At 40.4% G+C, this 21,054-nt stretch overlaps 1 long non-coding RNA gene, 1 other non-coding gene and 2 pseudogenes across 2 annotated transcripts in view; all 4 read right to left on the reverse strand.

Moving 5' to 3' along the window:
* The window catches only part of LOC107536496 (uncharacterized), a 33,721-nt gene extending 13,258 nt beyond the window's left edge, over positions 1-20,463 (reverse strand). Inside the window, exons 1-4 of the long non-coding RNA XR_015714674.1 lie at positions 19,354-20,463; positions 8,837-17,814; positions 1,483-1,525; positions 329-413 (exon numbers count right to left, since the gene is read on the reverse strand). This is a non-coding gene — a long non-coding RNA (uncharacterized LOC107536496). The remainder of the gene's footprint in view (positions 1-328; positions 414-1,482; positions 1,526-8,836; positions 17,815-19,353) is intronic.
* LOC148093998 (small nucleolar RNA SNORD113/SNORD114 family) lies at positions 2,801-2,873 on the reverse strand (annotated as a pseudogene).
* On the reverse strand, positions 4,890-4,966 carry LOC148093999 (small nucleolar RNA SNORD113/SNORD114 family; annotated as a pseudogene).
* On the reverse strand, positions 10,067-10,138 carry LOC148094000 (small nucleolar RNA SNORD113/SNORD114 family). The gene has a single exon (XR_015716471.1). It is a non-coding gene; the product is annotated as a small nucleolar RNA SNORD113/SNORD114 family (small nucleolar RNA).
* Positions 20,464-21,054: the final 591 nt, after the last annotated feature.

Here is a 21,054-nt window from a genome sequence, read left to right on the forward strand (position 1 = left end):
TCTCTAACTTTCTTTATTGATTGATTCATCATTTCACTAATAATTGAATAAGTAACTGAATCACAGAAACTTAAGAGCAAGACCTTTAAGTATCCTTAACAGCCAGGTGATCATCTGTCAGCTTGATTATATCTTTTATTACTCATTCTTAATTTTGCAAATATTGATTAATCAACACAACGCTCATACGTCCTATGTTAATATGACATAATGACAATGTCATATGTATCGTTGGACCATGCTTGGCCTTCTTGGAGTCTTTTAACAATAGAGTGAATATCCTTAAAAAAACGACCCAGAACAGGACAAGGATTCTGACTATACTCACATGGGTCTCCATGCCCCGAACACACACGGGCAACCAGAGAGCTCCTGACCATGAACGATGCTTAAGTCAGCAGGGAGCAATCATTCTGCGAGTATAAAGCAGAACAAATGACAAAAAGATTAAAATATTCTCTGCATGTATCCTGAATTCCAACTATCATTTTATTAGCCATTTAAGTCTGTATTAAATTGTGATATTTTTTTCTTTAGAGACCAACAACATTGAGAAAGACACAGACCAAAACAAGAACACAGGCTGTTATTCGTAGTGTATATTTAACATTCCTTGCATTTTTAATATGTATTCATAGCATTTCTGACCTCACCATACATTTGCATAACTGGACGTTTCCAGCTCTTTATTTATTCCTAGAATTGTATTAATTATTTCCATTTGTAACAAAACAAATTCCATGAAGACAAAAACTAGTAAATAAATCCTTGAATATTCCTAACATCTGTTCATAAGATTATTTCCAACAGAATCTATAGACTGCAGTTCTTATTGTGTGAAACCTCAGAGCAACAGGCACATAGTATTCAGTCTCCATGACGCATCCGCCACCCGGCACCGCCACTGGTCCAGACTGACTCTCATTGTCTTCAATCACGTCTACCTGTTTTTACTGATTAATTCACCCACTCACTAGTAATAATAAAATAAATGCCTAGGTCATAAAAACCTGCAACGGGATCCTTGAACATCTCTAATATTTCTCTACAGAATTCCTTCCCACTGGCGATATAGATACATCTATATCAAACCTATATCGTCAGTGGGAAGTTATTCTGTAGAGAGCATATAGCTCTTTCATTAGTTGACCGCAATGCTTGCTATAAAAATTAATCTAATACACTAACCCCATTTTGCTATTTAAATGTGACTAAACTGTGTCTTTGTCAAGGGAGGTTTAAATCAACTTTGACTCAGAATTAAAATTGAATAACACATTTCACTTTACTTAATTCAATAATTATCTATTAAAATGAATAAATGGTCTGGCTTTTGCCTCCTTCATTAACCACAGATGTGCTCGACTGGCCCACAAATAGCCTTCACTCATTTTATTTGTATATGTAGAGATTTACTCCCTAAGAGTTAAATGCCCGTGACAAACCACCAAGTCAGAAGCAATTCCTTCGACTGTTACTTACTTAAGTTTCTACAGTCCTTTAACTGAATCATTGTGTGTCCGTTCTGTAGAGTGCAAAGCAAACATAGAAATAGGTAGTATTAGATGATTGATAGATAGATGATACATAGATACATGATTCATAGATCAGCCTAGATTTGGATCTTTTAAATTGATCCAAGTCAGTAATATTTGATTAAGAATAAACTTTAGAGCTTGTTACATATTAAAATTCTGAATGGCTTATTGATTGATTCAAGTATTAAATTTAATTGATATAATGAACACCTTTGAAACCAACACCAGACCAAAAATGAGAAGTCTAGCTATTAAACGTATTAGTTTATATGCCCTCGCCAGGTAAGAGCTATTTTTTTTTTCTAAATGAATCTTGCCTGGAATGAATTAGGTTCATTTAAATTGCAGATTCTTAGCAATTGTTTATGGTTGTCCCATGATTGTGTGTGTATGTATGTATGCATGTATGTATGTATATAGTCATACATGGAGTCATTTGCCTTCCATCTTTTAAAGAAATCACCCCAATGAGTCAGAAAGAGCAACTGGATCTGAATAAATATATTCTCAATCGCAAAAGTGTAAGAACCAGGTCTGTTTTCTTTACCTGGAGAGAAATTGTATAGAAATGTATTAATGACTCTCCCAGGTTTCCTAACATAAACTCCTCATTGGTCCTTTCAAAAAATTGATTAAAATTTTAACGTAATCTTTTATACATTAATAATATCATTAACATTTGTGACTCCACACAACAAGAAAACATTAATGTTTGTCCATATGTTCATTAGGCACCAAGGAAAAAATGAGGTAACCTTTTCTGATCTCTTTAAATTAAAAAATAGCAAAGATCATTGAATTCATCATAACTGGTCATGTGACACATTCAGGATTGGTCTGTGTGTAAATCTGCTCTCAATTATGCAGTGATTTAACCAATAATTAATTTAACTTGATGTTTGCCTTTCCCTATAAAACAAGAAATCAACCACCCAACCCAGAAAAACAACATGGGCCCTTACATCCATTTATCTAAATGCTCTTTACCCAAAGGGGTCAGCTTTAATCACTTTATTCATTTTACTGGAACTCGTGGCTTCGGAAATTTATTAACAATGATTTTTATATTATATATATTACATTACTGACGCTCATATTTGAGCCGGGAATAACCCATTTTCCCTATACTCATATGTTTCTAAATTTATTCATCCATTGATTTAGTGAAAACACAAAGCTCAGAGACAACAAACACCTGCAAATCCAAAACCCCCAGCATAAGCGCCTGGGCCGCTCAGATCTCAGAGAGGACTGTCGTGGGAAAGGACCTCAGAGTCACAGGGTTTAATCAAAATCCTCGACTTCAGACACCCCAGGGCACTCATCATTGATCCAGCGAAGCAACCTTTATCTCCATTTCTGCCTTTGCTTATTGACCCGTTCACCGATCCCCTAACAGTCCTGAAATCAATATTCATCACTTTTATAAAAGCCAACACTGAGATCCTTGACTGGGACCAGCGTCTGTCTATCGGCTCCGTCCCCATAAACTTGAGCTTTTCTCAACAGGCCAGGTCTCCCTTCGGCCGCCAGTGGGGTGCAGGGAGCAGCCAATGCGCTCGCTTCTCCCGGAACCCTTCCCACCGCTGCCCCCACCTGCCCCGCCTCGGCGCGGGCCGCCCGGGGGCTCGGGGGCCAGTGAATGTGCTGTCACTCGGCCCTCCAGGCGGCCCCCACAGCCACGGTAGCTACGGACTTCAAACGCGGCTGGTGCAACTGAGGGACGGCATTGAACGTCCATTAGAATTTCATGATCTTCAGTGCAAACGCCACGCGCGGCTGAGGGCGACCGCGTGGGGAAGCGCAGCCCTCGAGCACGAGCGACCGACCGCAGCGGCCAGGAGCGGTGTTTGCTGACCCGCATCACCCTTTCCCACGGACAGGACTGAATGCCGCGTGCAGGTTCCGTCACGAGGAGGCAGATTGTCAAAAGAACGAAATGCGTGAATTTAGACTTTTCAATAATAGCCAGCTGTCCACCACTAGATTAATCATAAACATTGGTTTGTGTAACAGTTTCCTCATCAATCCTACAACCACACAACTTTCATCGATGGATTTAACTTTTTTTCGTGTGAAATAAAGACCTTTGATCAACCACCCAACGTAAGAACTGCAGCTAGGTTTAGTATCTGTCTATAGCCCCTACCAAACAGCGGAAAGGACATCTCTTTTCAACGGGGACAGGTTTTACAACATGAGATCATTTCACGAAACAATCTGACCCGTCACGCTATGCTCTCTTTCACGTATGTGTTGGTTCATTTATTCAGTGTTTTAATAACCGAAAGGATAATTTAACTATCTGCGCTGTTTTCCTAAAGAAAACGCAGAATGCTTTTGCCAGCCAGTGTCCCCTCCATCCCTGCGTCTGAGCGCGGGGGCCCTGAGGAGCTTTCCGCGGGGATGCGACGCTCCCGAGCGGGCCCAGCGCGCGGCCACGGCCACGGAGGCCCAGAATGGGGCTGTTGTCGAAATTGAATTTTTTAGTGACTTTGAATTGAAATGTTACTAGATGCATTGAGAGAGTGGGGCTTGGGTTTTTTTAACTTAAGCGACTCCATGAGGTTGGCTCAGGAGGAATCGCGCCCCTGCCTACACCACATGTCTTCTCAGTGCCCCGCTTTATAAATAAGGGGCGGAGATATGAAATTGTTCTTTCAGACGCTTATATTAATAACACCAATATTATGGTAGCACCAAAAGAGAGTGGACAAGAGCAATGAGTGAAGCTAAATATATCCACTGGCTTATTATGAACAAAATGCATTTACATTTTTCTTTTTAAATAAAAATCAACAAACACAAGGAGATTAGTAATCCCAATAATAATGTTTTGCAGTGTTCACAATCAGACCTTTTCCACGTTTCAGTAACTATCTAATCATTTGCATTTTATTGTTATTGATTATATGAAATGATTATATATTAAAATAATTTTATACTAATTCATTTATCAAAATTTGTTATTGATATTGAATTTGTTATATTAAGGATTAATTATTATGCAATTATGTAAGTTTTGTCCCATTTTAAAATAAGACATAGAATCACAAACTCGTCTCCAACCCGGAAAACAACACTGATGTTCTCGTTTGTCTTTCTGCACCCAAAGTGGGAGCAGCCGCAAGTCTGCTTAATTTGAACTCAAAATTTCAGAAATGTTTTAACAATGACCCTTGGCTCACTGCTCCTTTCATAATTAAACAAGGTGTCATCCTCCTGTTTATTTATACTTTATTCATGTGTTGATTTACTTTAAATAATCTAATCCATATTCATGGGCAAGCGATCAGGAACACACGCTTGAACTTCGCTACCGTCCTCTGGAAGCACATTTCCCAGGATGCGGTGGACCTCAGAGTGACAGGCTGGGTAGAATCAAAATATTTAATTCAGATGCCCCACGCACACTCATCATCGATCCAGGCTCGGTATTCTGTGCGTTCAGTTAATACATAGCTCTTGACCTGTTCAGCGGGTTATTAATAACAAAACAATCGGTGAATTAAGAAATTAAGACCCAGCTCCTTCGGGAGCACGCCTGTGAACCTGCGCCTCCCACGGCGCTCGGGGGCACCCGGCTCGGGCCACGCACCCAGCGCCCACTTCCCTGCACCGTATCAATGCCGTGCTTGGGCCTCTTTCGTTCAACTGCCATATTTTCAATACAGTGCAGTGAAGTAGCATTTCATAGAAAACTAAGACGAATGTTCCATTTTCTTATGTTTTCCCCTCAAGAGGTTCAGGGTCTATAACAACATCAGCGGAGCAGCATTTTACTCCACTGAGGCACAAACATCAAGTGGAACATTAAGATGTTCTGAGAAGGCCTGGAGTGCCCTTCACACCTGTGTCCTAATGGATTCATCCTAATTCTGAATCCATAACACACCCTCACCATCGACCAAGGCCCGGCCGGCCCTGCACCGTTCGAGTAAGTGGCCATTTAGTCTGCAGAGCATCGCAGAGCATGGCCACGCCCCGGGTAGGAACATGGGCTTGATTGCTACTTACATTGATCTCTCTTTACCCAAAGAGGGAAAAAGCAAGATCGTCAGCACGGGTAATAATTAAATCTGGTAGAGTGTGTTCATTCTGAGGAGTAAAAGACAAATTTTAAAAAGAATCAGTCCACGTTGAGCTATTTGAAAGGATCGATCATCAAAAGCCTCCCAACCTATTCTCAACATCTGGAAAGAGAGAGCACTACCTCATATTTATGAACACGTGTAATTTTGTATTTTAAGTAACATAATGAACACCAGTGAATCTAGCTACAAACAGAAAATAACAGCAATTATTAGGACTATCTGTCTGGACTTGCTGCCCACATAGGTAAGAGCCAAAATCATCTTTTGTGTTGACCTTTCAGCAGAATCGAACACATGGGGGATTCCATTCATCGCACAATCTCACCAAAGGCCCAAGGTTAACCCTACTTAATATATTTATTCAGCCACTTGCTTGATTTCACTACTCTGGGGTAGGAAGACCATCTCTTCGTTTTTCTAAAAGAATTCTAGAAAGTATAAGCGACCGTCAAAACAGAACCAAAACGCTATTATTTGCCATTGTCTACATGCACCATTGGAAAGGCTTAGGAACTCTGTCTTCCTATAAGGATCAGTGTGTAGAACAGGGTGAATCGCTATGTTTACACCCAACTGCATGCTTCCCATGGATGTATTGTTGGCTGATTGAAATATAAACATATGCATTTGTTCATCTATAATTATACTTCAATGTATGAGAGCCCACCCACACTGCATAAGTACCTTGAATAATATTTACATATGTCCTTATGTCATTAGCCAAAAGAACGGCACACTGGTTCCTTTCACGTAGGTTTGCTTACACAAAATTGCATTAAAAGATAGCATTCATCATTACTGTGTTTGTATAAAACCGCCTCACCATTGCTCCATGCTCCCCCCATCAATTACAGAGTTTATTCAATCAACTATTTATGTAAATGTATTTCCCTTTCCTTAATAAAATGACCGACTGGCAATCTGCCTCAATACAGAACCAAAACATTGACTCTTAGCAGATGACCATATGCTCCTTACTCAGGTGGTAAGGGCCTTGGCTATTAATTTATTGGGAATGAGAATCTCAAAATTGTCTTAATAATTTCCCGTGTTTCATTAAATGCCTTAAAAGTAGTGTACACGTGTCTCGTTTACTTTTCATTCGTTGATATATCTCTTTATTTGCGGATTAATTTTATTATAATGATGCAGTTCACACCTCAAACCACAAAGCCCAAGAAAAAGGTTCTGTGGGCTCGTTAGGGGCGAAGGGGGGTCTTGCTGCGGGGCCTCGGCGGTTCAGAGGGTTAATCGAAACACCTGCCTCAGGGGCCCCGTGACAGTCATCGCTGCTCCAGGCAGGGAACTTTTAAAAACTCACTACTTTTCTGAATCACAAATAATGGTACAATTAGGAAATTCTACAAACCAGACCCTTGGCTTTTAGGCTCTGTCGCACGCAGCTAATAAAGTCCGTGTCTGGGTCATGGCGCGGGGGGCCAGCAACGCCGCGTGCCACTCAGCGTCTTCCTGTGTGGCCCTCTGTCCCTGAACCTGCCCACGTGGCAAAGACGGTTCAATGCAAGTCACGTGCCCCCAAAGAGTTACCCGCCCGCTTCACGCATGTGAGAACGCGGGAGACAACCCCGGTTGCATTAAACTGCTCCTCGAGGGGATCCAGTAACTTCCACCGTCTTGACAATGACCTCAGCTGCACTGATTTCGATTAAACATCACTTTTGGTTTATAACCCATTCCCTTCACTGGCCTGCGCTGGGAGTGTTGTATTTATTTCATGTAGGCAGCTTAGAATGATTACTTTAAATTTCTGAAGTTAACGCCCATGAGCAAACATTCCAAATGCAATGTAAACCAAGGGACTCATATATATTCGTCTTTACGCTCCCTGCTCACGACGACAATCTGGCTGTCCTCCAGCCACCCTGGAGAGGAAACAGCAGAATTAGACTCGATTTCGATTTTTTTAAGGGTTTAACAACACACTTTGGGTAACAAACATACTTTGGCTCAAAAATGCAATTTTTAAAAATTAATCTGTTATTAAATTCTTACTTTAAATAATATAATAAACACTATCATGTCCGCCGCATACACAAATATGAAGATCTATAATGAATCCGAATCTCCGCCCATATGAACATCCATCAATTGGGTGGCTACTTAATGGGCTACTGACTGACGCAAGCCCCGCCCCTTCCCTAATATGAGACGAAATTACAGCAAAGAGCAGAAAGGCCGAGCGCTGCCTGTCGGCCACAGGCGCCGACTGCTCGCGCGAGGGGCCCCACGCCGACCCCAACCCGAGCGCTGCGGGGCTCTCCCCGCCTCGGCCGCTCACAGACATGTCTGCGCCGCCTCACGCATCGACTCTCCCGAAACAACAAATCCATGGCCATGAATCACAAAAGCCCGGAACAAGTTTATTGAATTTCCCTAACTTCTCCCATTAGGTCATTCCTGCAGGGACTATTGACTGGCTCTGCTTCCCTAATGGCCCCGAGTCGCACGGGCCTCAATCAAAGGGGTGTGTTGCCCCCGATCCTGCACCAATGCCCATCATTGATCCCGCACGGCTCTCGGTGGCCTCGCGCATTTATGCCTTTTGGAACACATGCATCCATTCACAGATGCATGAATAATAATTATATAATCAATGAACTCTAATGACACAGAACCGCGAACGAAAACCTTAAACGCAACCAAGATCTGTTCCTTGGCCTTGTCACAGAGCAAACAGACCGAGCAGTGCCCAGCGCGAGCCTGCCTTGCACGCGGGGTCAGTCGGCCCCGTCATCAGCGCAGCCCCTTACTTAGGCCTGTGCCCACCGCGCTGGACCGGGCCGTTTATTAAAGGTGGTGTGAGCAGGAGCCACAGACCTGGCATCTCAGCCCACACAGGACAAACCCGACATCTGTCATCTTCAAGGATGCTCTACCCTGGGAGACTTAACAACTGAGATGGTGATCAATGAAGGAGCACATTAGGCAAATGTGGCAAGAATTGCAGTGAGAAGCTAAACTGCTCTGAAAATATGCGCGATGCCCTCTCCATGACTCTCCTGACGGTCCTCAGTGGGGCTGAGTCGAATGAATCATGTTTCAGTTCACGTGACATTGGAATCATGGGCTCATGACTGACATCCCTTAATTCCATATTATTATTTAGCTATCCACTTTACTGAAATAATTTTGTGGGCGCCCATGAATAACCCCTATCTATGCTTAGAATTGATGTTTACTTACTCCAGTCTTTACGCTCTTTAGTCCCAGAAGTGACAGCCAGGGTCCTCACCAGGAGAGAACGTTCATTCCATAAAGGAAAAAATTAGCCTATATTTAAAAATGAAGACAGAGTTAGCCTTTTTCAATTAAAATTTGTCAGAAAGGCTAGATTAATCATAAACCCTACCTCACATGACAAAGTCATCATTTTCCCAGCAATAGCAATCTTTTGTTTACTTACTTAAATTATACTAATAAATAATATGAACACCATTGTTCAATACAAAATAAAAACTGTAACAATTAAAGACCTCTGACTTTACTTGCTACCTACATAGGGAGAGCCAAAATATCTTTCTATCTGTACAGAATGAGACATGTTGAATTTGATCATGGTAAAATTTCATCAATCCTAACTATGTGTATTTATCGGTTCATTCACTGGTTTATTTTATGATTCAGGAAATAATACCATGTTCTCATTTTTCTAAAGACCCAAAGTGGTTCAACACCATTTTACTGTAACTTGTAAAGTTCTAGGTCCACCTTTCAAGAAATCGCAGAGCCTAGAACTTTTCCTAGAATGTGTGTTGTTGGAAACCAGGATGAATCCATCGCTATCCTCACGTCAACACATGTTCATAATTGGTCTGTGGTTTGCTGACTGTTTAAAAGTAGATTAAGATATAAAATTATACCTCCTCTCTCTTATACGAAGACATTGGTATCTGTGATCTTATTTACTAGATAAAAACATGGAACACTGTTGTCAAGAATAATGGACTTCCTTCTGTTTTCATGTCTTAATAATCAGTAAAAAGGTTAATTGTGAGTTTTGTCATATAAAACATTCTTATCATTGGTCTCTGCACTTGGCTTTCAACTACATGGCTATTGAACCAATTATTTATATGAGTAAATGTGTTTCCATTTCTTTAAATAAAACAATCAGTCAGCAACCCACCACCAATACAGAACAAAAACTCTGACTGTTCATGTACAAATAATGATGAATATTCTCCTTTTGGAGGAAAAGGACCCTTTGCCATTCAATCTTTGGAAGTCGAGTCTCTGCCAACTATTAATAATAATCCACGTTTCATTAAACTTCTTAATAGGTGACTGTCCTGTCTTATTCTATTCATTCATTAATACATTTTATTTAGTTTGGGGTCAATTTTATATGAAAAATGACAATCCATCCCCAGGAATCACAAAAGCCCAAGCACAAGGTAGCACGGAGTCATTCCGGTGGACCTCAGAGTTGCTTACGGGTTTAATCAAAACTCCTTCAGATACCCCATGGCAATCATCATCGGTCCGGCACGCCGGTTCCTTCAGGCTCTCGGTCAGTGAGATTCACTGGCCCGTGAACAATACGTTCGTGAAATGCCGCGGTTAGTGGTTCCTCTGCCATAAAGCAGATAGACGAGCCTCTGCTTACAGTGGACCTCAGAGAACACGTGTCGTCAATTTACATAATTTACATCCAAGCTTCACACAAAGCCACATGTCCCCCCCCGCCCTCCTGTGGCTTCCCTTCATTTAGTGAGGCCACGTCTGAAAGATGGGCCCGTGGGAAGTGGTGAAACCACCCTCTTAAATCCTGTCTCAAACGCCGAACCTGCCGTCGGCTACGGGCCGCCACACGCGTGGCTCTCAGCCAGGACGACACAATATGCAAACATCAAATGTAATATTCAATTGGTCTGAAAAATGAATGAAATGATGGTGGTTTTTAATTTCCTCAGTTGTCCCAAATTAGATTAAATGTAATTTTTATTTCACGACATATTCCCATCACTGGTCCACAGTTAGGTTTTTGATTTCTATTATAGTGATTGATTCTTTTGCGGAACCACTAAGCGCTTGTGAACAAAACATTCCAACCAAGGGGGCATCTTTGAGTCTTACTTACTAGGGCTTTAATCCACAGAGCTAACTGCCAACATTTTATTTCTCAGAAAACGAAAAAGCTGCTGTCCTGTAGCAGTTCTGTGGATGACAAAGTAGAATTAACCTACATTTTAGTTTATGTGAATAAAGGGGAACTGGATAGTAATAAACTTTGGTACTTTTTCATTAATCCAGTGTTTCCCCTTTGTTTTTAAATAATGTAATTGCCACTGCTGAATCTACATTAGAATAAGAACAATATCTACCAAAAAATCTTTACAGTTTAAGTTTTAACAGAATAAAGGATAATAGCAATGGATGTTACTTTTGCAAAATTGGTCACATTTAAATCCTTATTTTACATTCTCAATGCCTCATGCTTGATTTTATTTTATACATTCATTTATTCATTCACTTATTCACTTATTTAACTACTTACGGGAGATTTAGCCATGTGCTCATTACATTTAAGAAGTCAAATGGCTACACAGGCAGTAATCCAGGACAGAAATACTGTTCCATGCAATGAGCCACATGTCTCTTACCAAAAATGGGAGCACGCCAGGAATTTTTCTTTATATAAACATCAGCAGTGAAAACCCAAATTAATCATTATCATTGTTTCCTTAATCATGGTACTCACTGATCTGTGCTTTGTCTTATTTTAAATAATTGTGATAGGACTTCATTCATTCATTCATTATAACACAACTTCAACATCTACGAATGCAAAGAGACTAGATATAAATCCTGAATGATACTAACATGTGTCTATCTACTTGTTAGTCACAGAAGTAACTGAGTCAGTTTGGGGATTGTTATTAAAACTTGGTGAACACAATCTGATCAATTACAACACTTCCCATACGACACATTGTCAACATTTTTCCATAACTGCTTCTCATTCAATGACAAATATACTCAGACAAATATCCATTTATATAAATGTTTCACTGTTTCTTTTAAAAAATGGATGCAGCACAAGCAGTGAATGGAGGAAAATTTATAGCACTGAATGCATATATTAGAAAAAAAACAGCTAAGTGTCAATTGGCAGATGAGTGCATAAATTGCAGTCAGTGTACATGCAGTGGAATATCTATCATTCAGCCTTAAAAAAACCACACTGTCATTTGCAACAACATGGGTGAACCTGGAGGACATTTCACTAAGTGAAATAAGCCAGACACAGAAAGATAAATGCTGCATGATCTCTCTTATATGTGGAATCTAAAAAAAGTTGACTTCATTGAAGCAGACAGTACAATAGTGATTATCATGAATGGGAGTTGGAGAAAATAGGAAGATGTTTGTCAGGGATACAAAGTTGCTGTTATATAGAATGAATAAGTTCAGAGATCTAATGTACAGCATGATGACTATAGTTAATAATATACTGTGTACTGGAAATTGGCTAAGGGAGAAGATTGCTGGTGCTCCTATCACAAAAACAAACAAGAAAAAATGTAACTATCCTAGGAGCGTGCCAGTGGCAAAGAAACAAAAACGTAGATCAATGGAACTGAATAGAGAGCCCAGAAATAAACCCACACCTTTATGGTCAATTAATATTTGACAAGGGAGGCAAGAATATACAAAGGGGTGAAGATAGCCTGTTCAATAAATAGTGTTGGGAAAATTGTACAGATATATGCAAAAAATAAAGCTAATCACCTTGCAATAAGGCAAAAAAAAGATAAGAGATGTGCTATTAGTGAAGAAATAAATAAAACTGTCTCTTAACAGATGACATGGTCACCTGTGTAGAAAATATATATATAAAATCAATCACTTTCCTACATACCATCCATGAACAAGCGGAACTGGAAATTAAAAACACAATACTATTTACATTAGCAAAACAATCATGAAATCCTTACATATAAATTAAACAAAATATATACAAGATTTATATGAGGAAAACGAGAAAATTCTGATGAAAGGAATCAAAAAAGAATTAAATAAATGGAAAAATGTTCCATGTTCATGGACAGGAGGACTCAATATTGTCAAGATGTCTGTTTTTTCTAACTAGATCTGTAGATTCAATGCAATACTAATGAAATTTCCAGCAACTTATCTTGTGGATGTAGACAAACTGATCTTATTTTAAAGTTTACGTGAATAGGCAATAGAAGAGAATAGCCAAGACAATGTGGAAGAAGAAGGTTAACAGACTGGCGGAGCCTGACTTCAATACTCACTATAAGCTACAGTAATCAAGACAGTGTGGTACTGGCAAAAGGACAGACATACAGATCTATGCAACAGAACAGAGAGCCAAGAAAATAGAGAGCCAACTGATCTTTGATAAAAGAGCAAAAGTGATACAATGAAGCAGCGAAAGCAATCTTTTCAACAAGTGGTGCTAGAACAGCTGGGTATATAAATGGGGGGGGATCTAAATACAGACCTTGTACTCTTCACAAAAATGAACTCGTAATGGATCATCAGTATTTGGATTGATATATTTAAAGAGTCCGTATCTTCAAAGGCATGTTTAAGAACTACTACAAATCAATGTGTTTAGGGAACTCGGTGAAAAAGGTGAAGGGATTAAGGAAAGAAAAAACCCTCATAGACACAGTATGGTGACTACCAGAGGGAAAGGGGAAGGGAGGTAAAAGAAAGTAAAGGGGAGATAAATGGTGATGGAAGGAGACTTCACTTGGTGGTGAACATACAATACAATATACAGATAATGCACTGCACAATTGTACGCCTGAAACCTATATAATCTTATTAACCAATGTCACCCTAAGAAATTCAATAAATATCAATTTTTAAAACCTTTTAAAAAATGGATCATAGACCAAAATGCAAAATTTAGAACAATAAAAGTCCTATAACAGAATAAAATCTAGATGACCTTGAGTTTCGGAATGACGTTTTTAAAAAAAAACATCAAAGGCACAATACATTAAAAAAAATAATTGATAAACTGGACTTAATTTTCTTGTCTACAAAACAAAGTGTCAAGAGAACAAAATACAAGTCACAGAATGGGGGCAAAAATATTTGCAAAAGATACATCTGATAAATGGCTATTATTCAAATCAGATAAAATCCACAATAAAAAAACAAACAACCCGATTAAAAAATGAGCCGAAGACCTTAACAGACACATCGCCCTCCTTAATGTAGATATTTTATGCTTTCATTCATGCATTAGTTTACTTGGAAAAGTATAATCTATGCTCAAGAACTTTAATAGACCCAAAACAGGATCTGACGCTTCCTAACGTCTGCTATAAGCTCATTTCCCACAGAGATAATAGGGTAATTTTCCTTCCCTAATGGATCTCACAGCTACCGGGCGTAATCAACATTCTTAATTCAGACACTCAAGGACGCTCGTCTGTGGTTTAGGCTTGGCACTGTTTGTCTTCATTCATTTCCCCGTTTATTTATTGACTCATTCATTGATTCACTAAAAATAACAAAATGGACGCATAAAAATCCCCCAAATCCCAGTAAGAACCTTGAAATTGCTGAGATCAATGAAGAATCTCTATGGCAGACAATGCATACTTAAATTCCTGTTCCTTAGAAACCCTGTGGTCGCTGCTGATCCACGCTCAGTCCTTGTTTAATTTGTCCACATTTTAAATACGGTACAACAATGACCATGGACACACCATCTTACTCCAGAACAAGACCCCCGACACTAACTGTCACCTTCTTACATGCTCCCTTTAAAGAGTCAATAGCCTGGATCACATGTGAAGATTTAAATTTGCTGAGGTCAAAACCAAAATGAAATAGTAATCGCCCCTGAGAGTGATGGACGGGCCCTCCATCTAATTTTCCTAACAGGCTCCCTTCTGCTGAGTTGCTATAATCTAACTTCCTTTTAGTTCATAATATGTAACTACCCTCTGCTAATCAATGGTGCTTTCTATTTTCTTTAAATATGTACCCATTAAGTTTTTTGAAATACTGAAACTCATAAACGAACCCCCAAAATCAAGACCATGAACTTCGAACTTTGACTATTCCTCAAATCTGATTCAACACTTTGTACCAACAGACATGACAGCCAAGATGTTCATCAATGGGGAATAATTAAGTCAGGAATGATGTATCCCTTGTGCGGCATAAAAGCGAATTTTAAAGAACTTAACAATATAAAGTTACATTTTTCAAGGGATATTAGTAAGGCTGCACGAGATTAATAGTAAACCTTGATGCAAGCTACGTTTTAACCAATGGCCCAAGAATGGCCTGACATATTATTTATTGACTTTCTCTAATGCCCAGCACGAGAATAGGAAATGACTGCAACAAGTATCCTTCCCTGCACTCTAATAACGGCATCACTTGTGCAGTGCTGGATAAAGTTAAATACTTTTTAGATGGCATAATTTCACCAATAGGCCAGGCTAGACCCTACTTGATGTATTTATTTATTGATTTATATAGTTTTATTTATTCATTTCTTGTTGTTCTCATGATTAATTTAAACATCAATTTATTTTCTCCAGAGAAAGCACACGATCAACCCATCAACAGCCGTAACTGCAAGTCACAGCGATCCTGAGAAAGACGAATGAAGGCAGAGGTAACACGCTACCCGATAGCAAACTACACTACAAGGCTACGGTACTCAAAGCAGCAGGGCACGGGCATGGAAACAGACTCACAGGTCAACGGAACAGGCGAGAAAGCCTAGGTGGTCAATATGTGAGAGAGGGGCAAGAGCATACAGTGGGGGAAGGACAGCCGACTCAGAAAGTGGTGCGGGGAAAATGGATGGAAACAGGCCGAAAAATGCAACTAGATGGCGTTCGCACACCGCACACGGAAGCACTGTTCAACGCACCGCCCCGCGCAGCAGGCACAGACGGAACGAGCATCGCCATCCATCTACACTCGCTCCCGAGCCGGGGTTCCCAGACTCCTAAATCTTCTCTGAGGATGGGGTTCACAGATGGCGTAGGGTGCGCCAAAAAGCATTCGCCCAAGATGTACACCAATTAATACGTTTACTGGCTCCCTAATGTTTCTCTCATTTAATTACTCCAAGGATAATTTCATCATTTATTCCTTTTTTTAAACAAAAAAGAGTAAAACCCACCAGGAATCCAGAATTGAAATACCATTTCATGCAACTGCTGACGAGCATTTTGCCCAAAGGGAGGTAAGTCTCCTTTCTTTTCATTCATCTAAAATGAATCAATCCCTATGTTCATTTCATGGCACCTACTACTCACTGACTCACGCTCTACCTTCTTTAGTTTTATCTATTTTTAAAATTAAATTCATTGGGGTGACATTGGTTCAAAAGATAATATCAGTTCCAAGTGTACATTTCTACGACACATCATCTGTACGTTGCATTGTGTGCCTGCCACGCAAAGTGAAATCTTCTTCCATCACCATGTATTTGACCCATTACCCTTCCTATCCCCCACCCCCTTTCCCTCTCAAAACCACCATAGTGGTGTCTGTGTTCATGAGATTTGTTTGTTTCCATTCTTGTTTGTTCATTTGTTTGTTTCACTTTTATACCCCACATATGAATGAAATCAATATGGCCCTTAAAGTTTGCTTAGCATGATATTCTCAAGATCCATCCGTGTTGTCACAACTGGCAATATTTCGTCTTTTTTTATGGCTGAGTAGTATTCCACTGTATATATGTACCATGTCTTCTTTATCCATTCATTTATTGAAGGATATTTCTTTTAAATAACTGACCCAAATATGAACTCATTCATTCATTCATTCCCTTTTAACAATACATTCAAAATAAATGCAAGCTAAGACACTGGACAACAATATTGACTAATTCTAATATCTGTACATATGTTCATTGTCCACAGAGGCAACCTGGTGAATCCATTTTTCTTTCATTACAGTCAGTAAACAGAAATGGTATGATCATACCTACTACTATATTAACATTAGTCTACGCTTAGTCTTCCTTCAACGAGGCATGTATTTAAACAATTATTTTTCATGGAAATGATCTGTTCCTTTTTTAAATAAAACAAATGACCAGCAACCCACCACCAATCCAAAACAACACAGACTCTTATGGAATAGGGCAGATCCTTTAGGGAAAACAGTAAGAGAGACTTGGTCTACTAAGGATAGAAACTCCTTTGGGAAACAACAGAATTAATAATAATAACCTGTTTCATGGCAGGCCTGTGTCATTGGCCATCACGGTCCATCTCACGCACGCCGAGAACCAAAGCTCAAGGACCGGAGACTCCTAACTTTCACGGTGAGCCCCTCTCCCTCAGAGAAAATAACTAGATGTCTTTTCTCTAATGGACCTCAAAGTTACAGAGGTCCATCAAAACTCTGAGTTCATGTCTCAGAAACCTCACCCTTGGTCTACACTGGGCATCTTGTTCCATTCTTTAGGCAATATCTACTCCTTTATTTACTGATTCAGAAGTAGTGATACAATCAAACCTCATGAATCAGAAAGCCCAAGTACAACATCCTTAACTCATTAAAAACTGTCCAAATGCCCACACCCCACAGTGCGGATAGATGAGGGCTCTCTGCCGTGCGTGTGTGCATGTGTGCGCGCGCGCTTTTTGCACACATAAATCAATCAACAACCTTGCTGCGCATCGGTTCCATTGGTCCCTTTCTTGGCTCTCTGTCTTTAAAGATGATGTAATGAAGACCCAGGTTGCATCGTAAGCCTACTTCTAACTGGACCACTGCCGAGTCTGCCCACCTTCCTCGTGTCCCCCGCAGGGACTTGGCCTAAATTTTCATCAACAGAGAAGCGCTTCAATGGCCTGCGAGGCGAAAACAAAGCACCGCGGGGGCGGCCCTGACCGGAGGAAACACCTCTGGGCTTTCTCACTGGGTGTTAGTTGTACTGAATCAGATTAACCAGGGATCCCAATGGGGGTCTAGGCTGCTGTTCTTTGGTTTTACTCATTAACATTTTCATTTATTACTTTGAGAAATTCAAGCGACGCGCAGAAACCAACCGGCCAACCCAGGAGCATGAGCTCTTGTTACTGTACTTACTTGGGTGTCTTCTCTCCTTACCCAGTTTGCAGAAGCCAAGAGCGTGAGCCTGGGAGGGTGATGAAATCATCTGTGGTGTGTTCACGTGGGAACACTATGAACTTGCAAAAGAAAGAAACAGCCTAGAGTTAGATATTTTTAATGGAAGTTAGTCTTGCAGTATCAGATTAATTATAAATTTGGTTCATTTCCTAAACTCACCATTACCCAAGATTTATACACCTTATTTTATTGACTTCTTTCATTCTTATTTTTAACTAATTTGATGAACCCGAGGATGAGCCTCATTTCACATGACATGCCCCACACTGCCCACCACTTGCCCTCCCTTAGGTAACCGTTGGAGACATAATCATATTACTCATTAACTTATAATAGTGTATAATTGCTTTCACTTGAAAACCAAAAATACTAACAACTGCCTGCAGGCTCACTACCCACAGAAATCACTGACTATCTCGCTTTTCATGTGCTTTGGTTTTTAAATAAGTTAGTGAACACAATGGGCTTAATCCTGACTGGTGTCATATGTCACATTCTCAACCCTGGCCCCTGCTTGCTTCTTTCCAGCAAGCTTTATAATCATCTGTCTTTGTAAACATTTCTTTCTTATTAATAACACCAACCACCGGCCACCCCCGCGGGCCTGGATGGCAACAGGGACACTAACGTCCAAAGGGGACAACAGGTCTTACTATTGGATGGGAACTCGCTGTAAACAAACATATCACTAATAATTCTTGTTTCATGGCACTCCCTCATAAATGGCCCATGTGAACCTCTTAGGCTTCTTGCATTAACTCACTTATATCAACACAACCCCCACCCAGGGACTACAAAGGCCCAAGAGCCAGATCCCTCAATGGCTGGGACTTCTGCTCTGAGCTCTGTCCCCTCAGAGGCCTCTTTCTCAAGGACCTCAGAGTTTAGGGTTTCAGCGACACTCTTGGTCTCACGGTTCACACATCCTTGATCCAAGCTCAACGGTTTCCTTCATCTATTTATTTTTACTTTTTTTACTTAGACTATTTATATATTATTTATTATTTCATTCACGGATTCACTGATAAAATGTTGATTCCAGAGTCACAAAAACCCAAAAATAAAAAATATCTGAATACTGCAGAGAGCTATTTACAGGTTTATTTCCCACAGAGGTAATAAATGAGCCTCTTTTTAACTGGACCTCCGTGTTGCAAACAGGCATAGTCAGTAATCTTGCTTCATGCCCATCCCAAGGGTTTTACCAACTCTCTACGTGCTCAACATTCATTTAATTTCTTCATATTTTAAAAGTATGAACCTGGCATCTTACCCCACAATTAGAACACTGATAATATTTCTAGCTTCCTAGGTGGTCCTTTCTCAATGATTTAACAACCTAGAACTTTATCAACAAGGTAATATTTTTCAATGTAGCACAAAATGAAGTGGAATATTATGCAACCCTGAAAATGAATGTAAAACCCTCTAACTCTGCTTTTAATGTGCCTCAGCTGTCCTAAAATGGATTAACCTTGGTCGGTGGTTCATTTCCACCCCCACGCATCCCATGCATGACATCCTGACTCCATTCCTCTGAAATAACCCATGGACCACATGAAAAACACCTGCAGACCAAGAACATGAACATTACTTACATGAGTCCCTTGGCCCCTTTTCCACAGAAGTGACAACCAAGGTGCCAACTGAGTAAATCGGTGAGCATAATGAATCTGTGGAGTAAAAGGCAGTTTTTAGAAAACCCAAGTAGAGGAGATGTTTTTAAAGAAAACTTAGCCCACCTCTCCGTACCAGATTTGTCACAGACCTTGGTTTTCATCACATCCCATGAGCCCAAGAATGGTCCTCTTTTCATTTAACTCAATTAGTAATATATATACAACATGACAATGGCTGAATCTACATCCCAGCTGAAGAACTGTGCCTATCCCAAATTCTGTCTTAAACCTGCACATGCAGGTTCCACAGGTAAGAGCCTGGTTTATCTTGGATATGGGCACTCCCTCATAAGAATTAGGTAAATATACATCTTTGTTTCTTGACATATTTCCATCAGTGATCCATGCCTGACCCTACTTTAGGAAGTTATTCATTTCTTTGTTTATTTTTTTTTATTTACTCATGAAATGACTTGCTCCTATTTTCACTTTTTAAAAAACAAATGCAAAATGATCTAAAACAGTTTCACAGGCAAGTGTCTCTATGCTCTTTACCCAAAGTGGGCAGAGCCCAATACCCTTTAGGTACATGGACATCAGACAGAAGAATGAGATTAATGAACTTTTTTAATGACATAGTATCCTCATTGTTTGCCCTCTTTTGAAACAATCTCTTGTTTCATTCACTTAGAATAATATGATCAATCTTCATAAGCCTACGTATCCTGGGAGAGAGTCCTAAATAACACGAACACCGGTCCACAGAAAAACAACTACAGGTGTTTTCAAAAACCACACCGATTGCGAACTGATTTAATCATAAAGCTCCCTTCACATTGGGCCATCCCTTGGTCATCTTTAATTGGGTAGCTCTCTAATTGACTGTAGATTTTGTTTCCCTTTTCTTAATAAAATTCACCACCACCAACCCAGAAACAGCTCCCGCTCTTACGTACATCTCCCAGGTTTCTGATCAACCTGGTAAAAGCCCCGACTCTTCGCTGATGGAAAACCAGCTCCTGGGGAAGCATCTGAGGACCGTGTGCATCTCAGACACTCTCCCCGCTGGCCACTGCCTAGCCCGCGTTTCTCTTTCTTCCCTGTGTCCCCTTATCTGCCCATGGACTGACCCACTACGCAAAGTACCCGTCCCAGGCTCCCCACGGCCAAGGGCAGGCGGCCTGAGCTCCTGACCTCAGCTCCAGGCTCCTGCCCCATCAGGCGGGAAATGACGTTTTGAATAATGAACCTCAGAGTCACGGGGTCTCCCCAGGGCTCCACACTGGCCTAGGCTTCGGGCGATTTTCTCTTACTCGTTTATACATTTGTTTATTGATTCACTCATTGATTGAGTAAAAATTGCTTAATATCAGTGAATCACCCTAAATCAAGAACTAACATCTGCCATCTGCTTAATTTCTCCCCGAACCAATCAACAGGATCTCTTCCTGCTGTGGGCCTCACTGATGCCCACATGGGGTCAATCAATAGTCTTCTTTTTTTTTTTTCTTTCCAGGTCCAGGGTCAGGGTCAGGGTTGAGGTAGGGGTGAGGGTTAGGGTCAGGGGTCAATCAATATTCTTTAGGCAAACCCACACTCATCGCGGCCGTGCTGGGCCCGCCTTCTTTAGTCTTTCTTTAATGTATTAAAACTTTAAACATGTAACCAAAAATTCCCAGA

This window comes from Miniopterus natalensis, chromosome 1, assembly GCF_054644295.1.
Source record: "Miniopterus natalensis isolate mMinNat1 chromosome 1, mMinNat1.hap1, whole genome shotgun sequence".
Lineage (NCBI taxonomy): Eukaryota > Metazoa > Chordata > Mammalia > Chiroptera > Miniopteridae > Miniopterus > Miniopterus natalensis.